Here is a 7500-nt window from a genome sequence, read left to right on the forward strand (position 1 = left end):
CCTTTCCGAACGTCAATACGACACCAGTTCTTGCATTCTCGTCAAAACCTTCGAATGCTATCTCCCGAAGACCGTAGCAAGCTCAGTCCATGTTTCCCGCCATTCTAATTCATCGATCAAACTTCGCGGATTAGAAACCGCGGAAAACTCGTAGTAAACGTGTCGAGTCGGAAGACGGCCCAAAGGGACCTAAAACACGACTCGAGGCCCATCCTACGATTTTCCTAATCAAAAGCCCGTAAACCACAGCCTGGTTTACGCTTGGTCCACAAGGAAGGATAAATGTCAAGTTTCCGCGGATAAATACGGAAGTTTTGAAGATAATTGTGAAGATCGGGAAAAATGGAATATCTCCATTTTTATGCTATGACGGCTTAAGGGCAGAAGAGTAAAAGCGTAAACCGACCTTGGAGCTAGTATATAAGGAGTCCTAGGCGAGGAGCAAGGGAGAGAACTTTTTAGATTCGGAATTCTCTGCACTTAGAAACTTTAGGCTTATTCTCGACAAGTTCGGTTTCTATGACTGGCACTCAATTACTAGACGAACTCGCCCAGGCAGTTCGATCTCTTGTCCAGCTCTATCAATTGAACTACGTTCGGCTTGATCCTCGAAAGGGGTACGTAGGCAGCCTTTAACAAGGTTCAGTCCGAAATCAATCTAAGCCTTTTAGATATCTTTTTCGTCCTTTGTTATCGAGCTGCGACTCAACTAGGATTAGGGTTTTATGTTGCTAGAACTAGGTAACTCGCTGACGGCCCCTGCGGCCAAAGCCTTTGTATTCTCTTGTAATGATCGCAACGCTCTTACGCGGACTCGAAATAAGATCTACTGTTTTCTCTAAACTCGTTTGTTATCTTTTCATGATTTCCGCATATATTCGATCACTTGTCGTTGGCTCTCGCAGAGATCCGGGACCTCTGGGAAATTAGGGTTTTCCTAGTTTCCTTATTTAAACGGAAATCGACAGTGCGAATTTCGGTTCCCACAGTTTGGCGCTAGAAGGAGGGGGGGTTACGGATTACTCTTACTCATGGCCACAAAACGCTTGATCGAAACGATGTTTGGATATATGAAAGACAAACTCGCAGCACTGACTGCTCCTATGGCCAACGCTTACGCAAACGCCGTAGTTTTCAACAAAATCGAAAACTTAGTCGCGACCTTCCGCCACAGGAAGAGCACTAAAACAAGCTCGCGATTCCTCCCTGTAAACAAGAAGGGAAACGATAAATCTTATCAAAACCCCGTAAACAAATCTCGATGCATAAGGGTTTTACCAAAACACGTTTTCCGAAAACATTTCGGAAGGATAAAACTTGTTCTCCCAAAAAAACCGCTGAAAAACCCCTACGTTAATCGCGGAAAAAGGAAACACAACAAAACGATTACACAGCTCGGTCGCTACGTAGCGACCGAGCACGCACACTGCTCGGTCGCTACGTAGCGACCGAGCACGCACACAGCCTCGGTCGCTACGTAGCGACCGAGCACACACGCTGCTCGGTCGCTACGTAGCGACCGAGCACTCACACGGCTCGGTCGCTACGTAGCGACCGAGCACGCACGCTGCTCGGTCGCTACGTAGCGACCGAGCACGCACACTGCTCGGTCGCTACGTAGCGACCGAGCACGCACACTGCTCGGTCGCTACGTAGCGACCGAGCACGCACACTGCTCGGTCGCTACGTAGTGACCGAGCTCAAGCCAACTCTCCACTCGCTACATAGCGACCTGTAAGGCCTCAGAAAGGTCCTCCTTTGGGTTCTCTTTTGAATCCTCGTCGAAACGCTTTTCGTTTCGTCTCAATCGGAGTTTCCGTTGAGATTTTACGACGAACACAAGTGGGAATCTTCTCGGCTTGCTTCCACTCGCTACGTAGCGACCTGTCAGACTGTCAGTCGCTACGTAGCGACCTGTAAGGCCTCAGAAAGGTCCTTCTTTGGGTTCTCTTTTGAATCCTCGTCGAAACGCTTTTCGTTTCGTCTCAATCGGAGTTTCCGTTGAGATTTTACGACGAACACAAGTGGGACTCTTCTCGGCTTGCTTCCACTCGCTACGTAGCGACCTGTCAGACTGTCAGTCGCTACGTAGCGACCTGTAAGGCCTCAGAAAGGTCCTTCTTTGGGTTCTCTTTTGAATCCTCGTCGAAACGCTTTTCGTTTCGTCTCAATCGGAGTTTCCGTTGAGATTTTACGACGAAAACAAGTGGGACTCGTCTCGGCTTGCTTCCACTCGCTACGTAGCGACCTGTCAGACTGTCAGTCGCTACGTAGCGACCTGTAAGGCCTCAGAAAGGTCCTCCTTTGGGTTGTCTTTTGAATCCTCGTCGAAACGCTTTTCGTTTCGTCTCAATCGGAGTTTCCGTTGAGATTTTACGACGAAAACAAGTAGGACGCTTCTCGGCTTGCTTCCACTCGCTACGTAGCGACCTGTCAGACTGTCAGTCGCTACGTAGCGACCTGTAAGTCCTCAAAGGGTTCTTCCTTTGCGTTCTCCTTTGAATCCTCTTCGAAATGCTTTTCGTTTCGTCTCAATCGGAGTTTCCGTTGAGATTTTACGACGAAAACAAGTAGGACGCTTCTTGGCTTGCTTCCATTCGCTACGTAGCGACCTGTCAGACTGTCAGTCGCTACGTAGCGACCTGTAAGTCCTCAAAGGGTTCTTCCTTTGCGTTCTCCTTTGAATCCTCTTCAAAATGCTTTTCGTTTCGTTTCAATCGGAGTTTCCGTTGAGATTTTACGACGAAAACAAGTGGGACTCGTCTCGGCTCCCTTCCACTCGCTATAGCGACCGAGATGACATCCTCACTCGCTATAGCAACCTGTCAGGCCTCAAAGGGGTCCTCCTTTGCGTTCTCCTTTGAATTCTCATCGAAACGCTTTTGGTTTCGTCTCAATCGGAGTTTCCGTTGAGATTTTACGACAAAAACAAGTAAACCTCATCCTAAACTCCTTGGCTTGTTTCTGCTCACCCTACCTCCATCTTTGCGTTCACTTTCGAATCTCGATCGAAACGTCTCTTGTTTCGCCTCGATTGAAGTTACCATTGAGACTTTACGATATAAAAAAAAAAAACCGCAAAGACCTATTTTCTCGCATGGATTCAGATTAATCGTATAAAACGGCAATGGTTAACTTAACACCTTAGCCGCCTTAACTATACGATTACGTTGGACCTTTTTACAAAAATCGACGTCTTATCTAAGGAGAAGATAACAGTCAAGTTCGGAAGATAAATGTCAAGTTTCAAAGGGTAAACACCAATATCGGAAATGGCGAACATACACGAGAATAGGAAACGGAAATGAGCACGCAAAACTGAGAAGGGACAAAACTGCATCTTCGAGAGAACTAAGGTATTTCCGACTTGAAATTTTTGAAATCAGACTTGGAATTTTCGTAGGAAATTACTTTGAGGCTGCCATAGAACTTTAGGGAACGTAAAACCTAGGCGGATAGTCTAGCGAACTAAGTTTTAAGCGATTTTTCCTGTCTCGATATATTGTCCCATAATTGTTCATCCAAATCTTGCAAACCGATCTAAACTCTCCGAAAGTCGAGAAATGATCGCCACGCATATCAAGCTCGCTTCCTAAAGAGAGAAAAAGTTAGAGACATGAACGTCGTCTTAAAACCGATTCGTTTCTGGCAATTTTCTCGGAACCGACATATCCCAAGTCGTCAACGTGGAAACAACCAAATCACAGTCCAAGCGTCGTCTATAAATCGTCCCGAATTATCGATCATTCCAAACATCAGGAGAGGAAACGTACACAACCCTTCAAAGTATCGGTTCAACCGTTTTTCTTTCGTAAAAAAAAAAAGGGGGAGTAGGTACGTATACTATACTCGTATACTCCCAAACTTCAAAAAACTTCTGCAAATCGTCAAGAATAGGCAAACGACAATCTTAATATTCGTCTAAACGCTAGCAACATATCCAGACGATCATGAACATAATCTCAAAAACTATACATCATTTCTTGTCGCAATCATGCGTACAGAAAACTTGTACCAATATCAAACTGAAACTCGACGATTAGCCAAAGTATTGAAGCCTTTTCCGGCTTCAGAAAGCCAGTTTCGTTTTAAACTTAGCGGCGAGAAATCTTCAATCACCAAAGCATTTCTTTCAGTTTCCGTTGTACCAAGTAAGTCACGGAAAAGTATCGAAAACATTTGCGACGAAGAAAACTCGAGAATATATGTAGCATCGTGCACATTAAAAGAGCACTTTCCTCCCGATGGTTAGCTAGATCCACTTCTGGTTGACCAATTCTTTCAAGAAACAAATGTGTCATGAGAATCCTCTCGAAAAACCTATGAAAAACGTTCCGCGACTAGATCGTATTGAAATAAACTTCGGTAATACTCCATGGGTAACGCCAAGCAACTTCACCTAAGATCAAAATCACAGCGGGAACGTTTCTCGTAGAACCCGCAGAAACAATGCTACTTTGACATATGTATACATATCACTGATTTACGACCTTCGTAAAATCGGTTATATGATATGATAAATTATCGTATAGCCCACAATCGGAAATCATATGATAAATTCTTCATAACGAAACTAAGTCCTAACAACCAAACGGTTAACGGAAAATCTAAACTTTTCGAAAATTGACCAAGTTCAATACGCTCCACAATTCACTTTAAGCCCGCAACGTTTTAACCACAATACGCGGCATGTAAGGAAAAATTCGTAACAAAGCTTCTAGAGCTATACGAAACATCCTAAAAAATGCACGAAATACATCTCGGAAGGCCAACTCTTCACAAAGCACCATGAAGGAAAACACTTGTTCCCATGGACAAATTTACACGACACCTCAGTCATAATTCCTCGATCGCAAACAAAACTATTAGCATCCGAACAGGAACAACAATTTTTGGCTGCGAACATTCTTAGTCAAACCAGAATGTTTCTCAAACACAGGGCTAATACTAAACCCTCGCAACATCGCGAAATATCTTCAAAGCCCGCGAACATTTCAAGCACGAAACGTGGCATACGAAAGAATAACAAATCTTCAGCATCGCGAGACGTCGCGGACGCCTGAAGATTAGTTCTTCGACGAAATTTCCTTCCTCGATAAAAACACCTTCATGGAAGACCAGACAGTCATACGCACTAACATCTTCTCAAAACATATTCTTCGCGAAGACTCAAAATAGTAATTTTTACCATTAAGTTTGTTGCTGATCACAACAAACTCTTAACGTCCTAAACAGACTTAGCCATCTCGTAGAAGATGACTCTCTTACATCCGACACAAGGATAATAGCGCTATAAAAGAAATCCGAAATTTTGGTCCAGCACTTCCGGTCTCCGGAGAGATGCTCGATTCCAACCATACAAGTCGTATAAGCCGAGAACCTATCGCGGACTTTAAATCGGTATGGAATCAGGATGAAACTGAAACGGGATACGTAAGTCGAATTAGTCATCGCACCCTCTAAAACCAGGAGTAAACCTAGGTCTTGCCCTAAACCCAGCGCACTGGTCTCTAACATCTCTAGGCATAGTATCAAACACCCTGATACGAGATCCCAAAATTTGTCTCTTTGCCAATATTCGAACGTCTTCAGAAAATCCCGCAAGTTTACACACTGCGGAAAACTCTCGAAACAGATTATGGATATGGCAATTCACACAGAGTTAGATTACGAGACGACAACTCGTAGTCTTCCCTCTACACCCATACAAAATGCCATCGGCAGCAACACGCCTTATAACCGCTACATAAAAACTAGACCATAAAGGTCCTACTGGAAAACTAGTCATAAGAACCTTAACTCCAAGATGAACTACGAAAGGCTTGATCCCTTCAACAAGGGTACGTAGGCAGCCGTCATAAGGCGCAGCCCCAATCTTATCGCGTTTTCTACTTTTAGGAGAGCGAGAAGATCACTTACCACAGACCTTTTCAACCATTAATTCCGCCTAACTCACCTAACTTGCCTAACTTGCCAAGCCACTCGCTAGAACCTCACGCTAGAAGCTCATGATTCTAACGAGCTGGGGGGCTAACTGTTGGGGTCAAAATCGGTCACGACGGAATCAATGTCTGAAAGTCCGTAAAAATCAGCATAACCGTTTTTACGAAAAGTAATCTTCGTAAAGATATCTTTACGAACAGCCTTGCAGTAAAATATCGTCCAAATCTCAATCGAACCACTAAATACCGATTGTCCGAAGGCAACGGACATGTATCCAAATCGGCCGCGGACAAGCTCGAGTATGGAAATCAGACCGCGGACAAGCCAAGCTCGATCGATACGCGGCGACCAAGCATGCACACAGCTCGGTCGCTACGTAGCGACCGAGCTCGAGCCAAGCTCGGTCGCTACGTAGCGACCGAGCATCCGTCTCGCTCGGTCGCTACGTAGCGACCGAGCCCGAGCCAAGCTCGGTCGCTACGTAGCGACCGAGCGATCGTCCCGCTCGGTCGCTACGTAGGACCGAGCTCAGCCAAGCTCGGTCGCTACGTAGCGACCGAGCGATCGTCCCGCTCGGTCGCTACGTAGCGACCGAGCTCGAGCCAAAGCTCGGTCGCTACGTAGCGACCGAGCGATGTCCCGCTCGGTCGCTACGTAGCGACCGAGCTCAGCCAAGCTCGGTCGCTACGTAGCGACCGAGCGATCGTCCCGCTCGGTCGCTACGTAGCGACCGAGCTCGAGCCAAGCTCGGTCGCTACGTAGCGACCGAGCGATCGTCCCGCTCGGTCGCTACGTAGCGACCGAGCTCGAGCCAAGCTCGGTCGCTACGTAGCGACCGAGCGATCGTCCCGCTCGGTCGCTACGTAGCGACCGAGCTCGAGCCAAAGCTCGGTCGCTACGTAGCGACCGAGCGATCGTCCCGCTGGTCGCTACGTAGCGACCGAGCTCGAGCCAAAGCTCGGCGTAGTACGACCGAGCGATCGTCCCGCTCGGTCGCTACCAGCGACGAGCTCAGCCAGCTCGGTCGCTACGTAGCGACCGAGCGATCATCCCGCTCGGTCGCTACGTAGCGACCGAGCTCGAGCCAAAGCTCGGTCGCTACGTAGCGACCGAGCGATCGTCCCGCTCGGTCGCTACGTAGCGACCGAGCTCGAGCCAAAGCTCGGTCGCTACGTAGCGACCGAGCGAGTCCGCTCGGTCGCTACGTAGCGACCAAGCGCTCGCCCGCTCGGTCGTACGAAGCGACCGGGCTCGAGCCAAAGTTCGGTCGCTGTGTAGCGATTGAACCTTTCCGAACGTCAATACGACACCAGTTCTTGCATTCTCGTCAAAACCTTCGAATGCTATCTCCCGAAGACCGTAGCAAGCTCAGTCCATGTTTCCCGCCATTCTAATTCATCGATCAAACTTCGCGGATTAGAAACCGCGGAAAACTCGTAGTAAACGTGTCGAGTCGGAAGACGGCCCAAAGGGACCTAAAACACGACTCGAGGCCCATCCTACGATTTTCCTAATCAAAAGCCCGTAAACCACAGCCTGGTTTACGCTTGGTCACAA

The sequence above is a fragment of the Brassica napus genome, unplaced genomic scaffold (genome assembly GCF_020379485.1).
Source record: "Brassica napus cultivar Da-Ae unplaced genomic scaffold, Da-Ae ScsIHWf_1316;HRSCAF=1879, whole genome shotgun sequence".
NCBI lineage: Eukaryota > Viridiplantae > Streptophyta > Magnoliopsida > Brassicales > Brassicaceae > Brassica > Brassica napus.